The 18,097-nt window shown below is 39.8% G+C and overlaps 1 long non-coding RNA gene across 1 annotated transcript; it reads left to right on the forward strand.

Moving 5' to 3' along the window:
* The first annotated feature begins 1,729 nt into the window (after nucleotides 1–1,729).
* LOC142601274 (uncharacterized) lies at nucleotides 1,730–17,829 on the forward strand. The gene is made up of 3 exons (XR_012834876.1): nucleotides 1,730–1,770; nucleotides 11,238–11,520; nucleotides 16,047–17,829. It is a non-coding gene; the product is annotated as an uncharacterized LOC142601274 (long non-coding RNA).
* Nucleotides 17,830–18,097: the final 268 nt, after the last annotated feature.

Consider the following 18,097-nt stretch of genomic DNA (forward strand, 5'->3'; position numbering starts at 1 on the left):
GAACAGGCTTACACTCAAAATAAGGAGAACCTCAGTGAGTTTGAGCGAAATTCTGGCCCCATCAGTGTCCAGTGTGTGTGAGCATGTTCCTGCAGCAAAGTGGTGAGTGCTGTAACATTTGAAAGTATCTAGACAAATTTGATAGAATAGAATTATTTTGTCTGGATGATTTCTAACTCCCTTCTATTTTCTTTTTGGGGCTCACTTTGAGGTTTATAACAATAACTGAGGGCAGTGTCTAACCTGCCTGCACTGGATTATCCCCTCCCAGACAAAGAAGAAATGTTCAATTGTAAGATAACATGAACAAAAGAAAGGATAGAGCTTTTGGAGATAATTACTGTCCTGCAGCTATCAGACTTAATTCTCTGTGTTACAGCCCACTGTACTGTGAATCAGAGCTCTGTTCAGCAACTTCTCCAATTTTTTTTCTGATATTCCTGTTTGAATGTTGCTTCTTAAATTCAGGAGAGTAAGACAGTGACTGTCCCCCACCTGGTTACTACATCAATTCTACAGTTGCAGTGACAGGCAAGATTTATAAGCACAAAGCCTTTGCACTAACACAAAATGATTTACACACTTTATTGCCAAATCGAAAACACAGCAATTATGTCAAGGTTTACCCTTTGCCCAACAAGGCTTGAGGTAAGTGGGCAGGATAAGCAATCCAGCCAGTTTCAAAGCTGACAGCAGCTTTTCCAGTTTTTAAGGATCCTACAGCAGATGCTATGAATGAATACCAAGCAGAAGGCTTAGCCTTGCAGTTCTCATTAATTTAATTGCAGTTTTGTAGCCTAGATAGCTCTAAATAGCTCAACCTCCATTACCAAAAGGCATAGATTAAAATCATTGCCCTCTTGACTTCAGGAGACTGATATTTTCTTTATGTAAAATAAATGAAACTTGCACTAAAGACCATAATAGTAGGCAACTCCTTCTTTACTTTGAAATATCCTTTTATTCTGTTACAAGAGGCAAACTCATCTGTTTCTGAGTGTGGTTATGCAATATCATTGTCTTATGGTGCAATTAATTATATTTTAAAATGCTTAGTTAAAAGACAATAACATATAGTAAAAAATGAATAAAAAATAACATCATGCCTTTAAGAGGAGACATAAAAGGAATGGCTTACTGTTTCCCTAAAGGTGATAGCTCTATTGAAGAGAAAAACCTTGTATATTTTCGGTCGATGTAGCATTTTGAGCAGTTGAACATGCCTCCATGCTTTAGAATTTAAGTAATTTACAGCAGAATGCCACAGAACAAAATAATTGCACTGAGAAATTGGTGTCAAACTTCTGAAAGACTACATAGTTGAGCCACAGAGAGGCCTATAATTTCAGGGAGAAGACAGTAGCAATTGCAGACATGTTTAAGGATTGGCTAGAAATCAATTACCATAAGTAGCTAAAACATTTTTATAGTATTGAGTCTCTCAAGACATGTTGTCACATGTGGGCTTTATTTATTTAAATGATTTTGTTCTCAGAAGTGTGCATCGGAGTGGAAAATGTAGTGTCAGAGATCTGTAATGAAAGTACTTCAAACTCTTAAATGTTTGAAACCTAGCTGCAGAGGGAGAACTTTAATGGTAGCATTAAAAAAGCTTAAGGTCTTTGGCAAAAGGCTGTGAAGTCATCTGGGTATAATCAGCCACATAAACTTCATGTGACAGCGTGATCCCGTGATCTGAACACTCAGCAAGAACTATTCCTGCTTCTGAAAGGACTCAGATGAGTTGTAGTGTTCTTCTATTTTTAAAATGTAAGTTATTATATTTTGAACATGTGTGTATATGCGTGTGAAAGTAGGTGTATGTGGAGGTGTGGGAGGAATATCACCTTGTCAAATACTGCAGATATCCTAGTCTGTGTTTTGTGCTGAGAAGATACAAAATAGAGAGTCTTCTGCCTTTACCTGATTCAATATAAATGATAAAAAAGGTGTAAAGTAAAAGGAAGAAGTAATCAGAAAGTTCTAATGAGCTATAAATTTCAGTGCACTCTCACACACACATATGCACACAGCATATGAAGTTTATATGTTACATATGTATTTATACCACATGCACACAAATGTATATGTAGATACATTTATATATAAAGTGGATTCTCAGCTAACTGAAACAATGATAAAAGAAAATGTGAATCACAGATTTTTTTTTGTAAGTCTTTGTAAGTGGGCATCATTTCCCCACTTTCAAGCAACTCTCTTCCTCTTGCTTAAATACCTATTCATATATTAGCAACTGACATGTCAGCAAATGCCTTTGGGAAGAAAGAGGACTTTGATCATTAATTATCCAGGATGGAGTAGGGAGTTTCTCTCTCCTCACAATGCAAAAAGTGCATTCTTTGCAGGACCACCTCCCAAGAAGTTCAATAAGGCAAGATGTGACTGAGTGACTCTTGCAGATATAGATGTAGGAAAAGCCTGAAGACATTTTGGTCCTTTGGACACAAGGACTCATTACTCAGCGCATTCTGATCCATAACTCCCTGGTTCAACATCAGCAAAACCACAATATTTTTGTTAATATTCTCTTCTCTCAGAAAGTTTGGACTCTTATTTTCTTTCTTCTTTTTTCCTCTTTTCATCTTTTTGCTTTTATTCTTTATTTTTTGTCTTCTTTCTTTTAATTGTGTTTAGTAGATTGTGAGAAAAACAAACGTAGGAAGGACATAAAGGTGCGATACCAGAGCAGCTGAATTACTGTCAGGAGCACAGGAGCTTTGATCATCCCCTTTCTCAGGAACTCAGAGTTCAAGAGAGGGTGCAAGCATGGTTGCTGCTAGCCTTGTCCTTTGCGTCTGCTCAGGATGTGCAGTTTATTTGGTTTCCAGGAGGACCAATACCTTACCCTTATTTTAACTTGATGTAAGCCTACGAATCAAGGCAGCCATCAGTCTTCTCTCATAATGAATGATGTTTAAGTAGTTCACTTGTACTTATAACCCAGACAGCTTTTAGCTGCAGTCATTAGGCAACTCTGCCTCTAAACATCATAAAATAGAAAGAATGACTCCTCCAAAGAACAATATCTTTCAAAGTAAATGGTAGATTAAACTGCAGTGCTTCCAAGCCCTGCCACTTGATTTCTATTCATTTGAACTCTGGACTTAACAGTTTTAAGCTTGCTTTGGACCAAGAAATATGTCAGGAATATAATCACATCAATTATGCTTTCCTTCCAAATTCTGAATGTGCTTTCATGAGCCCACTTAATTAGTTACTGTACCCCTAGCATGGAAAGGATAATTGCCATCATGAGTCAAGCATTAAGTGGGATCTGGAAATATCCCAGAAAGCATCAAGATTTCTCAGATTTTCAATATTTGATGCTGCATGACTGTTGTGGGGTTTGTAAGGATTTGTAATTTCCTCTAGAAGTGAAATGAGGCAGAATATATCGCAGCTACTCATAACAAACTAAAGGCTTGGGAGACCTGGTGCCAGCTCCCCAGAGATGCATCTTAGTTTTCTTCTCTCTTCCCTCCACAATTTTTCCAATTACGTTAATTTCTTTCTACTTGCTCTGCTGCAGAGGACATTTTTATGCTGATGGTACAGAGTAAGTTCTTCCTCATTTCACACATACCCATGAAGTTTTAGCCCCTTTCATTTGAGTGAATGGTTATGAGTCAATGTGTGTTGGGTGTAGACAGACCCTGCTGCCTCCTGCTGTCACTTCTTGCCTTTTCCATAGATTGCTATTAAAGCCTGCTGATGCTTTCTGTATAATATGCTCAGATTGATACAATTTCTGTAAGTCTTCATTCTACTCCAGGTCTTGTATGTCTTGTTGAAGACCTCTGTTGCAAGGACTCATCTTCACCTCTAGACCAAGTAGTGTACAATGGTTCAGATTCACATTGCTCAGAGGTAGTGGCATCTGCAGTGGATTGAAGACATCCACAGGACAAGACATTCAAAGTGTCCTCTGGACTCCAAGTGCAAATATATAGCTAGAGTTCCCATGCCATGTTTGTTGCATGTCTTGAAATATGTTGTGGTGACTTGAGTGGGTACTAGAGGGTGCAGTGTCCATAGGAACAGTGGTGGAAAATGAAACTAGAGAGGAGGCAGCAAACCTGAATGAAATATTATCCATCATTCATATAAGCAGAGGTCCCTTGACAAACTACACCAAGATTTTGCTTTGAGAAGAACTAGCTTAAAAAAAAAAAAAAAAAAATCCATGGGCAAACTAGCCTGCATGCAGTATGGATAATCACAGGGTGGAAATGGGGGAGGTAACTAAGGAATTAATTTTTTTTTCTTCTGCAATCTCATGGACACTTAATTCTCTGAAACCATCCAAATCTGAATTTCAAGAATGATCTTTTTTTCTTGCACACTGTCATGTAGGTTCTTGATCCTCCCCTCAATGAAAGATTTCAGCAGGCATCAAACGGGGTCTTGCCCCACTCTCTGGTTCCTTCCTGCCATCAGCACCGACCTGCACCTACCCAGTGCCTAGTCAGTTGGAGTAACCCAGTCTGATATCATCTCCTCTTCTTACAGTCACCACTGCACAGCTCACTCTCATCCCTGGAGCATCATTCATCCTCTGAATGGAAGGAAGTTTTATTAAAGAAAAGTGTTAATTGATCATACATGTAAAGCTTTACTATGAAGTACATATGCAGAAAGGGTGAATTTACATTGCAAGGGTGACCTTAGCATGATTAGTTTCTAACTTTTCAGGGCTTGATCTCGTTTCAGTAAATTTAAATAAATAAATGTTCGATGCATTGACTAAGCTATCTCAGTGTCTGCAAAAGCTTATAATTCTTTTTCTTTTTCCTTTCTTTATTTTTTCCCACTATGCAAGTACTCTTTATTACTGACCATTTGCCTGATAGACACTATGTCCTTAAACCACAAAAAATGCTGGACACTGCAAATTGATGTTGCAACAAGGGTGGAGTGCCACATAGTTTGTACATTTGACAAAACTTAAACGTGCAGATGACTAATGTTAACAGATATTAAGATATATGAACTACCATCAGGCAAATTCTTGTGATGTTTGCTTGGGTTTGAATATAGGCGTGCGTGCTGGGATATAATTTCCTACAATACTTATTGTAAGTACCTACATGCTTTGGAAAAGCTAGGTGATTATTTTTGAAAAAGTACTAAGGACATTTTTTTTTTTCAGAACAGACCTTCTATGAATTTACATAAACATAGGAATTGAGTCACATTTTGGCATGTGCTATTTGGATACATCTAAAAAAATCAATAGAAGAAAAAACACTGAAACAATGTCTTTTCCAGGCCCAGATATCTTTTGTTATGATATGGGGAGAGGCAGCGATTTAACAGCCTGAAACACCAATCCTGCTGAAAAAACACATGCGCTTAATGTACTGTCCTGCTCTTTATATGTTCTGTAGTGCCCTAGTGCTTCATTCCTTCGTTTTGGCTCAATCCAAAAGCTATTGAATTCAGTGGAAAACCACCCACTGACTTCAGTGGGGAGTAGATCAATCTCAAAAAATATGTAATTGGACAGGGTAACAACAGATTTTGTTGCCATGTGTTGTAAATCTCTCTTCCACAGCAGAACTTGCAGCTCTGTCTCAATAGCACTAAACTGGAGTAAGAAAGGAAGAGGCAACTTAGCCTTCAGCTGGGGTGATCTTGGGTTCCTAACTCTCGTCACAGAAGTAACATTTTTTTGCATTGAGTACGGCACCCACACCGTGGAGTCATGACCAGAGGGGCTGAGCCTGAGAGGCATAAACAAGTCATACTACAGTAGCTGTGCAAAAACAAGCAGGTTAAAAGGCAGAGGATTGAAATCCTGATAAAATTGCTTGCTGGGCTTTGGGGGGAAAAAATCACTGCTGGATGGGTTTATGCTGCCTTTGCAGAGCTGAGTCATACGTGTTTGGGATATTGTTCTGAAATTGGTGTAGCTTGATTTACCAGCCTCTGAGGTGCCATTTCCTAAGTCAGATCTTTCAAATGGGGGGTGAAATGTTAAAGAAACAAGGTCGAATTTCAAATGTCTCTCTGTATTATAGAGTTGATAACGAATTGGAGGAGAAAGAATAATATAAGCATATGCTGGAAGTGTTCCCTAAGCAACCGGACCATGTCTTGCAACAAAAATATCTGTCACAGGTTATGAATGGAAGAAGAAAATAATTAAGAATTGAGAATTAAGACTTGAGAATTTACATTTTAAATATTGTCAATAATGTGAGGGATTGGAAGAGCTTTGTTCTTACTGTTGTTAGATGAAAATAAATCTAGTAATTCATAGATTCAAAGGAAAATGGCCCATAAAACAACAAAACCTCAATGCAGACTTTGCATTTCTAGGATGCCTTTTTCTCCACAGTTTCAGCAGACACTAAGAAAGTAACATAATCATCCACCTCCGGCTTATCTACCTTATTCTTTCAGCACTTTCTGGTTACTCAGGAGGAACAGGTGACTGGGAAGGAAAGCTTGAAAGGTATATCATTCTTTGGTCAAGGTTAGGCTTCTGCTCACATTGCTCTAAGGAAGGAAGAAACCAGATTACCCAAGAGTGACTGTGTTATACTAGAGTCTGGAGCCCTGATGGATGGTGTTCTTCATGGGTTGAGACCTTCATGGATGACTATGCTTTGCATAAGCAAACTCACACTACAGATGACATAGATAAATTGTGTGCACTCATCCTACCTGAGTGTTCTCACTCCTTGGCTTCTCACTTCTATTCCCTGTTCTTAAATACACTAAATCAAGATCTCTTTCTGGTAGCTTCAGAGTGCTTCCCATTGACCTCAATTACAAAGGAAATTAATGAGGAAACTAATCTGGATGAATTCCTCTCCTCTGCTAGGCTGTTGCAGAGCACCAGTACAGCTGCCGTTTGCTCCTCCTGCTGCTCCTGATCATCCTCCAGATCAGCCTGGCTGATGTTTGCTTGCATGGCAGGAAAAGGTCAGGGCAAGGTTTTTAATTCATCTGCTATCTCACTGGGGGCATTTTTTTGTCTCCATAGACACAGTCTCTTGTCTTCAGGCAGTCTGTATGACAAATGCGCCACCAAGACTCCTTCACCTTGGGAAGTCCTGTAAAGGAATTTTTATGAGACATCTAGCACAGTCCTCAGCTAAACTTGCCTCGGGTACAGAAAGAGAGAGAATGAAGAAATTACCAGAGTCCATTGGAAAGTAGCAGGGACAATAGGCTGTCAGTAGGATGTAACTTACCCCAGCAAAACACAAGGCATAAATACTGCATATATTTGGAGAGGAACTGAGGAGCTTCTGGATATCACAAAAAACTCCAGATCCTAGCCTGCATTGCCTAGCGAGTCTGCAGTAAAGAGGTCTTAAATGCAGAGACTAAATACTTAAAAAAAATGTTTGTGGACATTTATATTTTATGTGCAGGTCCCACTGTTATCTATGGAGAAAAAGATTTAATAAAAAACCACAATGTAGATGGAAGCAGTGTTTCTACTGTCAGAAAAGCAGAAATAGTTTCGGAAAATGATTTGCCACTACCTGTGATGTGGTCTGGGAGAAAGGAGTGTGCTAGAAGACACAAACCCATATTCAGATAACTTCATAAGAATCAATGGGGTTACCTACAGTAGAGGCAATGTTGCCTATTTAATCACTTAGCTCTCAAATAGCATGGATGTTGTGTCTTGGATGTACAGAACTTTCAACAAAACATGGTGTTAAATACTGTAAAGTAGCATATTACTGTGGAAAATGTAGCAGTCAGAAAGCTCACAAATACAGTCTTAAACAGAAGAAACTGCTTAGCAGAGATAGAGGAAATGTTAACCAGGATGTTGGCATTTATTTCCATATTCTCTAAATAAAAGTGACACATAGACAAATACCAGAGATGTGCAGACATGACCTTAGTCTAACAGCCATTCCCCAAGGACAGCACCTCTTCCAGAGACAGTGCTTAATTAGCGTTGCAGAGCAAAGTTAGCACTGGATATACGCCTGCTTCCTGGTATGGAGCTTGAACTGTCAGACGAAAGGGAAAAGGATGGGGAGAGACCTCTGTAACTTCATTTCTACATCTTTTTCATTTGTTTGTTAAAGGGTCTTCTTTAACATAATATTTGTTACTGAAAACCACAGAACTCATTGTTCCATTTCAAGACAGTTGTTTTCTCTGCATAGTGAATACAGTGAACAGTGTGTGACCTGTGCTAGTGGACCCCCCCAAAGTCCTTGTATAATTCAAACCCAAATAATTTTTTAGTTTTATAGCTGATGTCATATTTACCTGTTGAATTGTTTGCAGCATCAGTGAAGGAGTCAGGCAATTGGTACTGATGCGATTTAGGAAGAACAGTGACTGTGGTGCAGTGTAGTCATACTAGAGCATGACTAAATACAGCTAAGTTTATTTAGAGCCCTAACCTCAGGCTGAGCTGGTAAAATTACCATGGTTCTTATGAACTTTTCATTTGGGATTGCAAATACTTCCTTTTGTCTTCACTGAAAAATAAAGTGGTGGCTGAAACCTGAAAATAATTGCTGTCTAAGGTAATGGTTAACGCTTTGAAGTGACCTGACGGCTCACAAGACAAGAGAGGATCACAGAAATGGGCAGACCAGCAGTTAGAGCAGGTAAGCTGCCTTTTATACTTCAGAGGACAGTGAGATCTGGAGTGACAAATATAAAGTGATCTGCCCTAACCTAGAGGCTGACCTATGCCATTAAGCATGAAGCTGTAAGTCTCTTTCAAGCTTTTGTTTCTGAGATGTGGCAAGCCCTGCACCACTTTGTAGTCCTGCAGGTAGCTGTGACGTCCTTTCTAGAGCCACGACATGGTAAGAACTCTCTGAGAGCTTGTGGTAGCAAGTTCCACAGAGTAAGTAAAATTTTGGATCAAGAAATATAGTAATGAGATTTAGAAAGGGAAAGGAAGGTCACAGTGGCTCACAAAGCATCTGTGCTACCACAGAGTGAAATTAGCATGCGTTGAAATAGAAGGAAGGAAGAAAAAAGTGTGAAGGTTATTGAGACTGATAAGTTTATCTTGGCCCCGTGTAAATTCACTCAGGGTCAGACCCTTTTGTTGACTCAATGTCGATCACACAATAGTCGTGGGATGCGGTTGGGCTGGACTTTTCCTGAATTACATAGGGGACTCTGTCACAGCAAAATTCACAGGGAACTTGAGTCACCTTTGCCGTTACTGTGATCTAGCAACAAGATAATACCACCAAATTAAAGGAAATCACATAGGAGTCCCACAGATCACAGCCACACAGTTTGTCAAATATACCCCTGTGAGACAGAACACTCAGCTGGTGTCTAAATTTCCCTCCAAGCAAAAGGAAAGTTTCCGATCCAAGATCACTCCAGCAAACTGAGCCCTACCTTGCTGATGGCAATATCAAAAGACCCAATGTCAACAAAGCAACATAACACTAAATCTATTGCCTGATAGTGTTCCAGCACTCCGGCAATCAGCTAAGTAAGGTTTTTAACAACAAAGTTTATATTTCTATCCCTACAAAGGTACTGCATAGGTACACAAAGACAAGAAAGATGCATTAAAATTCCCAGGCATGTGCCAGGTTGTTGCATTGTACCTTTGGGTTTCTTTTTGTTTGACATTATGTGCGTGTGTGTAAATAATTTTTCAATGAGAAAGATGGCGTGTATGTGTATTCCAGACAGATGGGGAAAAAATTAAGAAGTTGGTAGAGTTAATGAATTTTGGCAGCAGCTCATTGCTTTTCCCAAAGCGCTATTTCACACAAATTCTATGTACATTGATTATTTTTGAGGATATGTGTAGGACGGAAGATTTGTTTACTATTTGATTTCATTACTGATTTTACTTGAGGAATAAGAAAAGTAGGTTTTCCCCTAATTTGCAGTTAATTTTATATTGCACTAATTTAAACTGTAAATTGAAGAATTTGCTCTCTTTCAGCAGTGTATTTGGGATTTATTCAATCTTTTTTTTAAGCATTTTACCTTTCTTCAGTTTTTTTAATATTTGAAAATATTTTTTTCTTCATTAGGGAGAGACTTTGAGGCTTATAGCAACTTTTTTTGGTGTTAAATTCTACCTTCTATTGAATCATTTCATATGTTGGAAAGAATTTCTAAAGTATACATTTTACTTAGTGGCCTGCAATTATAGTCTTTAGTTTAAATTAGTCCTTTTCTTTTAATAATATGGTGTACATGGTTGCAGCTGCTGCTATTTTGACTGCAAGAACAATGGAAATGTTGTGAGTGATCTATAATCCCAAATACATTTGGAAAGGCTTAATTGGACCTTTAAACAACAGCAATATGAATTCCAAACTTCACGCAATCATAATACTACAGGGCAAATCTAGATTTGCACACTGAGGCCAAATCCTAACCTTTATTTACATGATCTGCATGACACACACACAGAGGCACCGACATCCCAGCATTCTGTCACGGCCAGGACCGGGGGAAGGACCAGAGCAGCTCCCTGCCCGTCCCCAGGGAGGGGGATGCTGTGGGAGGTGGTTCAGCCCACTTCTCATGACACCAGGTTTCTTCTTACTAAAAGTGGACACAAGGCTGAGGTCAGGTTTGGGTTACACAGTCTGAAGCTACCTTACTTCTGAAAAAAAAAAAGAAAAAAAAAAGAGCATGCTCAGCATTAATTAATTGTTTACCATGACCCAAAGTATGCCTGTGTAGGCAGCCCTCAGCAGACAAAGGTTATTACATGTAGCACTATTGAACTCAATTATTCTTTTTCCACACTAGGGAGGATTTCACTCTTTATATTCCAATTTATCATTGCTGCTCATTCTCTCTTGAACATTGTTAAGTAACTGCTGAAGACAATAGGCGTACATTGTAGGGCAGAGGGCAGAGGAAGAAATGAGAGGAACAAAGTCTTAATCTGGGCTCCTCTTCAGAAGTAGCTGGACATTGGACGTTTTTCTCCTCGAGGAGGCTAGGTTGCTGGCAGGACCAAGACGGCGAACGTACCTCAGCCTCGGCCGTAACCGCAAGGAGACAAATGGAGAAGATAAGCTGTGCAGCTGCCAGGACCATTTGGTACTGAGCTACGTTTCTGTCCCGGTTCAGTCTGTGCACTTTAAGCGATATAACATTCAGCCTCAAATCAAAAGGCAGTGGGGTTTCTTCGGGTAGGAAGTGCGCTGTCCCCTGTGATACACAGTGAACTCAATATACGGTGGGAACAAAGGGCAAATGTTTTGTTGATATTGTTTCCTTGTCAGTGAAGCCTGATGGCCCAGAGTACTTGACGGTCTGACACATCCAGAAGGTGATGACCAATTGTTAACAATCCTGTGAGCGACTTCTCCCGGCAGTTCTCAGAAAAAGCAGTGCTGCGATGACGGAAAGGCACAGGATGTTACGGGATCCGTCTATGGCTTCTGAGATGTGGGAAGCAGAAAGCATTCTGACTTTGGAGGATGCACGGCTGTAAACAGGAAGCTTTGCAGGGCACAGCCGAGTCCCTGGGCTCTGTGCGGGACGGGGAGAAATCTGCTGAAACAGGTACCTGCAACCAGCATGGGATTGTTGAGGCACAGACAGCATACTCGGGTTTCCTAAAAAGACATCATTTGTCCTTGTCATTGCTAGTCCATCGGGCCAGCTTACGCACTGTTGTGTTTTTAAACCACTGGGAAAAAAAAAATGAGATGTTCTGAAATCCAGAGCATTTTGGAAGCACCTTAATGGCAAACACAGGCTCCCTTAAGACTTTCCACTTAGGAAAGCACCTAAGTTAACGGTGAGTTGTTAAATCAGTATTATGCAGAACTACTGCCAGTATTTCATTGAATTAATTTACTATTAGTTGAGTTAATTAGAGACCAAATCATTTCAGCCGATTTCCAACATAAAAAAATTTGACCAGCTGCAGGAAAACTGCACAGGGAAGGGGAATGAATGGGGTCCCTAGAGTGCTTTAGCAGACCTGCTGTGAAGCTCCCAGCAGTCCAAAAAAACCAAACAAAAATCACTTGTCAAAAGAACCTTGTATTTTGGCTGTGCAGGGAACAAGGACCAGTGCACCCACATAGGGCAGATTCAATTTTCTCAGCCCTGCACCTCCATCTTCCCCAAAAATCATGTTGCAAAATCTATTCCTCAGATTATTCCAGTTCTGCTGGCATTAAGATGTATGAGTTTAATAGCTTAACAAAGGATCATGGGAACAGATAAGTGCTCCAGCACGTCCGCTATTGTGTTTTGTGTTTTTGGCACTCACTGTTGCCAAATGACCACTGAACAAAACAGCGCCTCTGACAACAATGCTTATGCCACAACATTAATGAGTAGAGAAAAACACATCAATTTAGGAGTTTGCATTTTGATCATTTTTACCACAAAGACAATGCACATGTACAATCCCCTAAGACTTAGCTATCAGAACCCAGAAAGGAACTGTAAGGCTACGTCTTATCATTTAAGTTGAATGCATTCACCACGGTGCTGTGCATTTTAACCCTCTAAGGCAAAGTCAGGAGGCTGAAAGGACCCTCATCCTCACCTGGTCACTTCTTTCCACGTCTTCAGTGACAAAGGCTGACTCGGGGAAGATGATCCTGAACACCTGCAAGTTAAAGCAAGGCATATAGAAACGATCTGTCCTTTCACCTGCAGCTCTGGTACTACCTCCTGCCAGGGGACGCTGGGCAGAAGCTGGCACCCAGGACCATTTTTGCTACTCAGATTTCACATGCTTGTTCTCCTGCAGTAAGACCTTTGAGAAATAACTCAGCAGTCTTATTTCACCACTGTGTTACAAATAAAACCATACGTTATCTGGGAGGGGAAATAACAACCAAATTGCAAAGTCATTTTATGTCTAGGAGTTAGTTATCCACTGTCATTTATACATTTCTCATAATAGATTTTGAATTGGGAAATAGGAAGGCAGACAGCAGGAGCAGCAGACAACCTAGCAATTGAGAATTAAGGTTAATAATACCCAGCTTGCTCTAATAGAAACTGAGAAATATACTGTCTTTTTCAGGCAAGACATATTTTGCAAAAGGAAAAGTGTTTGTTCGTGAGTAGTCTGTTTCGCCAGCTCTGTCTCCTAAAAATTACCAGACCACTTGGCAGACAGTGGTATTCCTTAGATTCTTTTAGAGGTAAAACCCTTAAAAGGTTAACAACAAGCAGGAACAGGGGCATGAGTCAAGTCCTGGAACACCAGTAACTCTGTCCAGTGAAAATTAACCCAGGATCCTTGCTTGAGTCTTAAGCAAATATCCAGTCACATTCATGCTAACTATTCTGCTATCTTCTCTACATCAGCATTTAGTTGGTTTAGGCCCTCCAGTATCTCATTACCTACAGATGGAAGAAGAAAGTAGCGTTTTGTCTACTGAGGAAGCCTATAAATCTCGCCTCTCTCCATGGCTTCAAACACCTGGCTCGGCTTACTACCCCTATGACTAGCCCAACGCTGCCTCTTGCTCATTCTCTCCTACACAATAAAACTTTCCTACTTTATCTCTCACCCGTCTCTCATAACTACTCCTTAATGGGTACCAGGTGGCTCCACCGACAGTTGAGGCTGACTCTTCCTATCACAGATATTAACTCCTTCCTTGCTTTGCTTGACATTAGCGTTCTATGGATTTGGATAGGTCATCCCATGATGAGAACTAAAACAGGGTGGAGGAACTGGGAAGAGTCTTATGACCCCACAAACAAGATGGTACCATCCTGTTTCTTTCCACTTCAGACTGGAAGAGCTTCTGTGCAGGTAATGCAGAGTAGCAGACAGAGGAGTGGATCGAAAGCACCGTGTTCTCTTTTCTGCCACTGAACTTTATGCAACCTGTCATTAAGCAAGGCAAAAACAGATATTCAAGTATTTCCTACTGGCCAAGGGTTTTACCAGAAAAGCAAAGCAATAAAAGCTGAAGAACTTTTTGCTATTGTGCTGCTTATTAATTGCAGTAGCAGTCTGGGAGCTCATCACTACCAAGATCTGTGCTAGGAAAGTTGCTCCTACTTTCGGAAACTTGTAATACAAAGAGACAGAACAAAAACCCTGAAGGGGAACAGAGATGTGATGGTGCTGGGCCTAGCTGATTCCTTATATCACTCCATAAGAGAGTCAAGCCCTCAACTCAGGAGCCTTGCACCCTGTCCACGGCCAGTGCAACTATTGAGAGGCAACACCAAACACCCAGGAGGTAGTTGGTGTTTGAAAGTAGAAAGATCTGCAAGGAAACAGAGCTGGAGAAGGAGATAAAATGAAGATTTTTAGTGAAGCTTATTCTTTTAGAGTTAGTCTGATTGCATGGTAGCAAAAAGTATCTTTGGAAAAAAATAATTTTCTAATGGAAGGATTATCATTCAACTGTCCAGTTTAAAAAAAAAACCAACCAAAACCTCTAAGAGATTTGCATCGTGTTACTGGGCTTCTAACTGCAGACACCAGTGGTAGAATTAATCTCAGCAAACATAGGTGCCTGTGACCTGACCTAATCACATACGTTCCCCTTTTTTTTTAGACAATAATTCTAGAGCACAATTCAGCTCACTTGCAGCTGATGTCTAAAACTGGTGAGATGAGTCTTCTATAGCCAAGTGAACTGCTTCCCGTCCCATCTGCCTCCTGATGCTCTCCTCTTCAGTAGTTTATTTTTCATATTTGAATCAAATGAAATGTGACTTTTGGCTGTGCCCTCTATAGCTCACACCTCATACAGTATCTTGGAGGAGCAGAACAAAGTCATAAAGAATTGGTTTGTGTCTCAGAAATCTGCCTATTGCTTTCTGTTATTGTTGACACCAATGTGGACATGAAGGATTCCTCACCAAAGGGAGTATGTAACACATTCTCTTCTCGGCTTTTTGCCTCTATTTAACTGCTTCTTCTGTGAAAAAAAAAGGGGAAGCTTTGATCAACTAAAACTCTTATAAATAAAACAATATTTACACATAAACAAAATAAATGGCAATAAAATCAGTGACATGGGAACCACAAAATATTCTGAACAAAAATTTCTTCATGAACAGCAGCAAAACACCCTAAGTCAAAAGGAAAAAGCATTACTTGGATTACAAAAACACAAAGGATTTATTTTGCATCGTTAATGGGATCCAAATGAAATGGAGCTAGAGTTTCTCATTTTAAAAAAATATTTTTTTCAAATTCCAGCTATACTTAAATCTATTTGTAGGTGCCAAAGCTTTTTAGCAAAACCCTCTGGACTCCAGACTTGCAGGTAATTGTATACAGTCACATACTGCATTCCTCACTCTCAGCTTCCCTTTCCTTGTGAATTAAGAGTCAAATTAATTTTTAATTGTGATTCACAGCTGACATACCCAGGACATATGTGATTTCAGCCACACCTGTACTCACCTTTGTCGCATTCAACCAAATCACGAGTCCATGGCATCCTTTTCCTGCTATGTTCCACCCTGATTTGTGTTTACGATGTCACAGCTAATTTTGTTCCTCTGCAATCAAAATGCTTCTCTCATTGTGGTATCTTTAAAGTTGTTTAATAGCTATGAGGATGAACTCTTGGATGCAAGACACATAAGAGATCTAGAAGACAAACATTCTTATAGAATATTTAAATTGATGTATATTTAAAAGTTTCCAAAATAAATGATAAGAAAGAACACTCCTTAACAGTAAAACAAATAAACAGTAACTTGACTTCAAAACTTGGCTAAGCCACAAAAGATGGTAAATCACAAATAAGCTACAGTGAGCACTTACTCAAAGTGGGTGAAGTACAAAAAGTAGACACCCACTTGCTGAGGGCGAATCTTTCTGCGAGCATGCAGAAGGAGGAGTTGCAATGACATTGCTGCTGGCCCATCAGCCGAGCAGGCTGTGAGCTGTGGACAGCATCGTGCTTTCCTCTCCATACCAGACTCTCATTTCCTCCAGATGTGAACAGGGCTATAGAGTTACAGCGTCCTTCAACCCTGAGATTAAAAGTCACTGGTCTGCTGGTTTGTGGAGGAGTATTTTTTTGGCTTTGGCTTAGTGACATGGAACCATCTGCTCAAACGACCACCTCTTTCTTTTCCAGTGTGAATCTGTCATCGTGGCAATTAGATGAGGCTCACAGGCTGGAACCTGCTTAGCTTAGAAAGTATCAGATGCTGGCAAGCCACCGGCTAGGATGGACACTCGTCTGGAATGTGTTTTGTCTTTGGTCTGAAGGCAACCACATCTATTATCTCTCTCAAGAAAATTGCAAAACTCTAATGTTTCCCCTTGGTTTTAGGAGGAAGAGGGTGGGAGATGTGTGGTGAGGCAAGGGTAATTTTTAGCCTTTTTTTTTTTTTAATTTGTTTGATTGTATTTTGCAACAACTTGTCGAAATTCAGTGGTTGGATTTTTTTAAGTAATGTTTTCAAATAGTTGGGTAGGTCTCCTGGAACACTGTTATTTCATATAAAATCAAATAAAGACAGAAATAATACACAGGTTCCCCTTTCATGATGTTTGCCAGGACAGGAAACATACCCATGTAAAAAAAATGGGAGAGTTTTAAGGGAGGAGAAAAGAGAACTGAAAAAACAGAAATAGTGTAGTTAAAACATATAACCTGATACAAGGGGGAGGGAGAGCGCAGAAATGTTCTTCAGGTATGGGTTCATGTTTTTTGGCAAGATTATTTCTTTACGTCTTTATGTCTTTCTATATATTTAGACAACACTCTTAGCTAGAATTTCATTTGGTGGCCTTGATGGAGAATCACTGAGGGTCACTGAGTATTTTAAGCTACTTTTTTTTTTTGCTCTGGGCAGGAGAATTTCACTGTTTCAGCTCAGTGTAGTACCTTGCATATGCTTTAGTTTTCTGTCTGATTGTGTTAAGAGAGATAAAGCCAAGATTCCCCTCGCTGTCTGCCAGGCCACCTCCTACATCTATTATTTACTGTCACATGCTGTGCTCCAGGTATCCAGGTATCTCGCGTGGCAATGAAAATGGAGAGATGGAGGGGATGGGACTCTCCTGGCCAGTTGGCTTGCAGGGTTGTATGCTTCAAGTCACACATTACTTTAGAGGTGGCTAAAGAAGTCTAGTGGTTTCTATTAAACCATGAGGTTAGAACTACAGCCGGTCTTCAGCTTTAATTGATTCCATAGAAAGCACGGGGCCTCCTCATTGATCAGAGACCAAATGGCACAACATGAAAAAAAATGACATAATGCATCTGAAATCATAATTCATTCTGAAATGACAATTGCTATTTAACAAAACCATTTGCCTCTGTGTGTGGTTAAAGGAAGCTGGATTTATGTGTTCTTGTACAATCTTTATTAATGAGTCCCAGATATTTCTACCAAAAAAGCCCAGTGTTCCAAAAAGAGGTAAAATATATGGAGAATTTGCCTCATCAGTGAGAGCAGCTACACACCTAGACTACAATGCAAGGATTGCCTAGTATTTAAGCATGTAAATAAGGTTTAGTACGTAGTAAAGTTTCATTATACCCAAGTACAATGCAACTATATTGGACTTGATGATCCTTATGGGTCCCTTCCCACTGGAGATATTCTATGATTCTACATGTTTTGCATTCAGTTCCAAAGATGTCCAGTGTCACACATGTTTACTATGTCATTAATAAACAAATAAATATGACCCAGAAGACATTATGATTTCGGGGGGGGGGGGGGGGGAGGAAGGATATTAGCATTTGGTTTTATATGTTGAAATATTCTGTATTTTCACTAAAAAGCAAATCCTTAAAATGGAATTTTATGGCTCATTATTTACTGTGTATTTAAATGTGAACAACTGTTCAAGAATAGTTAGAAGCAGCACATTTTTCAATTCATAATTAAAAAGCCAAACATTGGGCTTTTCCCAGGTGCTTGTCACAGACGTTGGGGAAAACCATCCCACTTACTTACACCAGCAAGCAATGGGTGGAGAAGGCATCACTCTCCAGACAGCTTTCACAGTAACCCATGCTTGTCTGTGCTGCTTAGAGTTAAAAGATCTACGTAGATGTGGAAGTAGTTGCTCCACTGTATCCTAAAATGTAACCAGCTGTAAGACTGTGCTGTTCTACAGACAGAACAATCTCTGCTGTTTTGGGGTCTTTTCTTATATGCGCACAAAAGA

Source organism: Balearica regulorum, chromosome 3 (genome assembly GCF_011004875.1).
Source record: "Balearica regulorum gibbericeps isolate bBalReg1 chromosome 3, bBalReg1.pri, whole genome shotgun sequence".
Taxonomy (NCBI): domain Eukaryota; kingdom Metazoa; phylum Chordata; class Aves; order Gruiformes; family Gruidae; genus Balearica; species Balearica regulorum.